The following is a 6,922-nucleotide window of genomic DNA, read 5'->3' as shown; positions in this document are numbered from 1 at the left end:
ATGAGAGGTCCTGTTGCTCCACATCCTCCACAGGATTTGTTGTTGTCAGTGATCTGGATTTTGAGTATTCTAATAACTGTGTTTTTGGCACAGTTTTCATCAACCCTGGCTTTCCATTGGAATTGTCTGGTAGAACTTTTTAAAAATATTGATTTTTGGCCAGGCACAGTGGCTCACACCTATTATCCCTGCACTTTGGGTGGCCAAGGCAGGCGGATCACCTGAGGTCAGGAGTTCAAGACCAACCTGGCCAACATGGTGAAACCCCATCTCTACAAAAATACAAAAATTAGCCGGGCATGATGGAGGGTGCCTGTAGTCCCAGCAACTCGGGAGGCTGAGGCGGGAGAATTGCTCGAACCCGGGAGGCGGAGGTTGTAGTGAGCTGAGATTGTGCCATTGCACTCCAGCCTCGGTGACAGAGTGAGACTCCATCTCAAAAACAAAATAAAACAAAAATGATATCAATTATCAGATTCCACCCCAGGCCAATTAAGCTGGGTCTGGGGCTTAAAACATCTAAAAAGTATTTCTCAGGTTATATGAATGTTATATGGTGTTGAGGATGGCTGGTTTAGAACATATATTACCAATAGACCTTTGATAAAGTGTTCAGAGCAGCGAGAAAGGTAAAATATAAAGCTTTTACCATCTTAAAGTCAACTAGCTTATTGGAGTTGACTTTAAGCAAACATAAGCAAAATAGTTGTAGATGTTGAAGCAGAGACAGCTAAAGGAGCATTAGAGCTGCAATTTATGGCCTTCTAGGGTTCCACCAGATGATTAAAACTAACCAGAGGCCATGACAATCATCTTTTCTAAGACTATAGAGAGAATAAAAACAGAAGGAAAGGAAGAAAAAAGCCATAACTATTTTTTAACCTTTCCTAAACTCTTAGAATATTTTGTAGTCCTTACTACATCACCTGAAATAGTCTATTTTAAAAAGTGGCCTGGATAACCTCTCAAGTCCTCTATGTGGGTCTCTATCAGCTTTTACCAGTCATAACTAATGGACTGAGATAGAAGACACTGAAGCTATGTCTGTAGAAGAACATAGAACAATGGCAAGAGACCAAAATCAGGTCCGTTGTGTACAGTTGTCCAGGTAGTGTACATTTAGGAGGGTTGCAAAAGTTAGAAGACATGCCTTACTTACTATAAGTGGTGACTAGAAAATGTACCCTAAGGAAAATCAGTATTTTTTAAAGTATTTTTTTAATTCAGTAATTTTTCGTATATTCACAAAAATTGTGCAACCATTAGCACTAATTCCAGAACATTTTCATCATCCCAAAAAGAAACTCTGTAACCATTAGCAGTCAATTTCTACTCTCCCCTCCTCCTAGGCCCTGGCAACCACTAGTCTATTTTCTGTCTTTATGGATTTTCCTATTCTGGATAATTCATATAAATAGAATTATACATTATGTAGCCTTTTTGTGACTGGCTTATTTCATCTTGTATAATGTTTTCAAGGTTCAACCACATTGTACCATGTATTAGAATTTCATTATTTATTATTGATGAGTAATATTCTACTATATGGATGTACCACATTTTGTTTATCAATTCATCAGCTGATGGACATTTAGGGTCTTTCTACTTTTTTGGTCACTGTATATAATGTTGCTGTGAATATTTATGTGTGTTGACAGCAAATTCTGACGTGTGTGAGAAATCATATTGTTTACTGAGAGCGGCGGCAAGGAAAACCTAGTCAGCCCCCCAAAGCAGAAAACTGCTCAAAAGGTTATAAAACAGTAACCAATATGAATATGTCTCACATCAGATGAATTAGTTCTTTGAACACAGAATATGTGACTCTTTCCTTTGTTCTCTCTAAAGAGTGTTTTCTAGTTTGTCTTTAACCTGTAGTAAACATACACGAGCTGCCTGGTTAGTTTACCTTTAACCAATAAAAGAACACAGAGCATCCGCTTGTAAAACTTGTCACTGGAAAATAAAGAATAAATATGTAGGTCAGAGTCTGCTCTGGGCTCTCAGCTGGAAATGGTGGGAGACCCCTGATCCCCACTCTGAACCCACCTTTTACTTTCTGTCTCTGTTTCTGTTTCTTAATTCCTTTAGCGCCGCCTGGGTTGGGGGTCTCTACGGACGAGCTGACCTCACCATATGTACAAGTTTTTCTATGGACATATGTTTCCATTTCTCTTGGGTATACAGCTAGGAGTGGAATTGCTGGATCATACACTAATTCTATGTTTAACTTGAAGTGCCAAACTATTTTCCACAGTAGCTTCCCCATTTTACATTCCCACAAGCAATGTATGAAGGTTCTTCTTTCTCTACCTCCTCAGCAACACTTGTTATTTTCCATCTTTTTGATTACAGGCATCCTAGTGGGTTTGAAGTAATATTTTATTGTGATTTTGATTTGCATTTACCCAATAACTGACAATGTCAAGCATCTTTTCCTGTGCTTGCTGACCATTTGTATATCTTCTTTGGAGAAATGTCTATTCTGATCCTTTGCCAAACCATCACCTCTGCTGTCACCTTTCTAGCAGGTTAAACTACCAACAGCTGTCTTGGGAATTCAAACCACAATCTCCGCAGCAGCTGGTCCAGGACAGTCAGGTCTTCATCAAAAACTGCCCTATTTTTTGCCCTAGCTTCCAACTTAACGTCTGACTGGAGAAAGCCAAATCTGCTCCCCAGACCAATCAATAACATGCCCAACTCCTAGTTAGCCCTCCAACCAGGGCATACTTGAAGCTCTTTCCCACTCCCCTGCCTGTTTTTGAATCTATGCTAACCACAAATTATGTTGGCTGACTTTCTTTCTGTAGCAAGCTCTGAGTAAATAGCCTATGTTTGTTCTCATTTGGGTGGTCTTCATTTATTTCCACAGTAAGGTTGCCAGATAAAGGATAGGAGACCCAGTTAAATTAGAATTTCAGATAAACAGCAAATAATTTTTAGTATAACTATAGTTGCGCATCACTTAACAACAGGAATATTGAAATGGTTTGGCTCTGTGCCCCCACCCAAATCTCATGTCGAATTGTAATCCTCATGTTGGAGGAGGGGCCTGGTGGGAGGTGATTGAATCATGGGAGCAGATTTCTCCTTTCTGTTCTTGTAATAGTGAATGGGTTCTCACATGATTTGATGGTTTAAAAGTGTGTTGCACTTCCTCCTTCACTGTCTCTCTCTCTAGCCACCACGCGAAGGAGGTGCTTGCTTCCCCTTCACGTTCTGCCATGATTCTAAGTTTCTGAGGCCTCCCAGTCATGCTTCCTGTGTAGCCTGCAGAAGTGTGAGTCAATTAAACCTCTTTTCTTAGTAAATTACCCAGTTTCAGGTAGTTCTTTATAGCAGTGTGAGAATGGACCAATACAGATATGTTCTGGGAAATGCATTGTTAGGTGACTTCGTCATTGTGTGAACATCATGGAGTGTACTTACACAAACCTAGATACTATAGCCTACTACACACCTATAGGCTATATGGTATAGCCTATTGCTCCTAGGCTATAAACCTGTATGGTATGTTACTGTATTCAATCCTATAGGCATTTGTCCCACAATACTAAGTATTTGTGTATCTAAACATATCTAAATATAGACAAGGTAATGAGTCGTGCTATGATGTCATGATGGCTATGATATCACTGGGTGATAGGAATTTTCATAATGATGTCACTAGGTTATAGGAATTTTTAGCTCTACTATCATCTTATGGGACTGCTATCATATATGTGGTGCGTCGTTGACTGAAACATCCTTATATGATGCGTGACTGTATGTCTCAAGTATTGCATAACTGTGATTTGCTATATCTAGAACTCTATGCATATATAAAAATGCAATCTCACACAGAATTCTGAGAGGTATACTGCTTTCTTAACAAAAGGCAGATGGATAGTTATGATCAGTTGAGCTCTGTGGTTTAAGTGCCAATTCAATGACATTTCTGTTTTCCCTTTTATTTTGTTGTGTTTCTGTACCAGGTCAGAGCTTATCTGCCAATCAATGCATGCTGTGATATACCTTTATCAAGCTGGGTTTTAGCCCCAGACAATACAAGACATTTCATTTTAAAAGCCCTTTGCTCCCTGTGTGTTAATTAAAGTCATTTCAATGATCTCTGCTGCCAGTTTCCTCTGCTCATCAATCTGAGTAATGTTAATTCAGTCCCAGAGTCCCCAGAGATTCATTCAGGCTTCATTCCTGATTTATTTCTGTCCTGACCTGATGGCTCCATGTTCCTGCGACTGCATAGGCATCTTTCGGATTATTCTGTTTATCTTTCCCAGTGCCCAAGGTAAGAGTAGAGTCTAATGGAGTGCATTTGTCAGCAGGATAAGTCATTCACCACCACTACTGCTTGGACACCATAACCAAAGTTATTATATTTAATACATGCTTTTTTAAACTCCATAGCAAAAGCTGGTGGAAGGTTGTTGAATCGTTTTTTGACCTTTTAAAAAATGCAACCAATGGCAGGGCAGTAGCTGGCAGGACTGAACAGAGAGGAAGGAGGACTCTACGGGGAGCTCTGAAGGCTCCCAACTGAGTCCTTCTCTGTCTTTAAGGATGTGGAAAAGATAGACACGTCACGAAAAAGAATATCTTTAATGAAGCTAATAAACATGTAAAAGAAGATGTGATATTTAAAGAAATAATACATCAAAACTGACAAATGCAATCTTTCACTGTGAGATAGAGGAATTCAGTTCACCCAAAGGGCACATTTGACTTTTGTTAAAAAATACATGCCTTACTCTATGGACCTTCAAAAACAAAAACAAAAACAAAAACAAAAACAAAAAAAAGAAAAAAAACTTGCCTTAGATTTCAACACAGTGAAAGCTCTCATATAAGCCAAGGCTAAAGCTAAATACGCTCTGGTTAGTGGGTTTTGCAACCTTGAAAAACATGCAGGAAGCCACACAATACAGAGATTTGGCATTTGGACTTGCACACATGTGTGCATGCATGGACACACACAAGCACACATACAATCCAGTAATTATGAATTCTCATCATTAGGGGTTTCAGCCACCAAAAGTGTTTATTGTTCAAAATACTGTAAGGATGCACAATTCACACATATTTTCAGATTGTTGGTTCTGATTCCTGGATCAGTTCCTTTTATGGCCTACCCATGCATGCAATGCAGAATCCTGGTGGGCTCCAGAAGCAGGGGTTGCTAATTGCCCTTTATCCTGGAGAACGCAAATGAAGAATTTCAGACTTTTGGTTCTAACTAGCCTATTATGTACCGTGTTTAGGCTGGCCATAGGTAAAGCAAAGGTTAATAAAGCAGTATGCTTGCCTCAGAAGACAATTAGAGGCTTTTGCCTATGAAAGCAACTATAATGCAATGCTGTCCGTGAAGAATGCTATAAAAGGTAAAACCCTTCCAATCGAGTGGTGAGCAAATTAATCTGGGAAGTCTTTGCAGATTTAATCTAGACCTTGAAAATTGGAAACGGCAGTGGCAGGTTGATGTGTTCTGTGTGGGTTTGGAGGGTAAAGGTGGAGGGAACGAGCTGTAATACATTCACCATAAACAGAGGTAGAAGCCAGAAAGATCAAGAAATCTGTGAAACTGGGAGCAAAGTGGTGTTTTGCAATATGGTTGCAAGAGAGGATGTGAGATAACAGAGATAGAAAGACAATGTCAGTAATAAACAACTGAAATAATAGTAACTATTATATATTGCCTGCTTTGTATTGGCACTGTGCTAAGTGCTTTTCACCCATTATTACATTTAAAGCACACAACTTTTGGAAGTAGGCATTGTTATTTCTATTTTATAGATGAGGAAACTGAGGCACAGAGAATTTATATAACTCAAGATTTCAATCTAGGGCAGGGGTGAGGATGTCCAATCTTTTGGGTTCCCTGGGCCACACTGAAAGAAGAAGAAGAATTGTCTTGGGCCACACATAAAATACACTAACACTAACGATAGCTGATGAGTTAAAAAAAAATTGCAAAAAAAAAATCTCATAATGTTTTAAGAAAGTTTATGAATTTGTGTTGGGCCAAATTCAAAGCTGTCCTGGGCCGCATGCGGCATCCAGGCCACAGGTCGGACAAGCTTGCTCTAGAGTATTGCCTGTAACATGTGCTGAAGAGCTCTGCTGGGGCACCAGAAGGGAGCTGAGATGGAGGGTTCTGATTACCTGGTGGGACTGTCTCTGCTCCTCCTCACCTTCATGCACTCTTATATTAGTGTCCTCACCCTCCTTTGTCCTTCTGCAGTTTATTCAAATTGTGAAGTCCCACCATAGCCACGTTCTTGAAGTATTGGGTCATGTGTGTATTTTATCTCTCTGACTTATCTTCTGTTTCCTTAAAGGAAGGGATCTTGTTTGTCCTTTCCTATCTTCCCCAGGGCAAGGAACTGAACATACACATGATGGTTAATTGATTGATTAGGATTTCACTAAGTATTCCACTCAGGCATTTACCTGTAATGCTTGTTGACTGCTTGATTGAACACCTTCCTCATTAACTCCATCTGGGCAGGTAACTTTTCTGCGTTATGTGCCAGATCCAGTGCTAGACACTGTCACTTTCATGATATTACTGAATTCTCTCTAGATGTGTACCGTGCATTCCCATTTCACAAGATGAGTGAAGAGGCTCATTGAGGTTAGGTGGCATGTATCAAAGAATAGCTCGAAGGCATATTGTTAATTATTATCATGCTAACTTACTTGAATACAAAATACTAATAACAGATTGATTTTATCTAACAAAGAATTTTTCTACAAGGAAGAAGAGAGAGGTAAGAAGGAAAACCACAGAAATTTGGAAATGGTGAACCATGCTTTCCTCTTGCTGGGTGAACTGGTGACCAGCAAAGGGCCAAGTGGGCTGTTCTGCCCTTGGACAGCAACTGTGTTCTCAGAGAAAACAAGTTCAGTTGTTTGTGGATTC

Source organism: Aotus nancymaae, unplaced genomic scaffold (genome assembly GCF_030222135.1).
Source record: "Aotus nancymaae isolate 86718 unplaced genomic scaffold, 86718_ANA_hifiasm-v0.15.2.pri h1tg000058l, whole genome shotgun sequence".
Classification (NCBI taxonomy): domain Eukaryota; kingdom Metazoa; phylum Chordata; class Mammalia; order Primates; family Aotidae; genus Aotus; species Aotus nancymaae.
The sequence above is the reverse complement of the archived record's forward strand: the minus strand, read 5'-3'. Positions refer to the sequence as shown.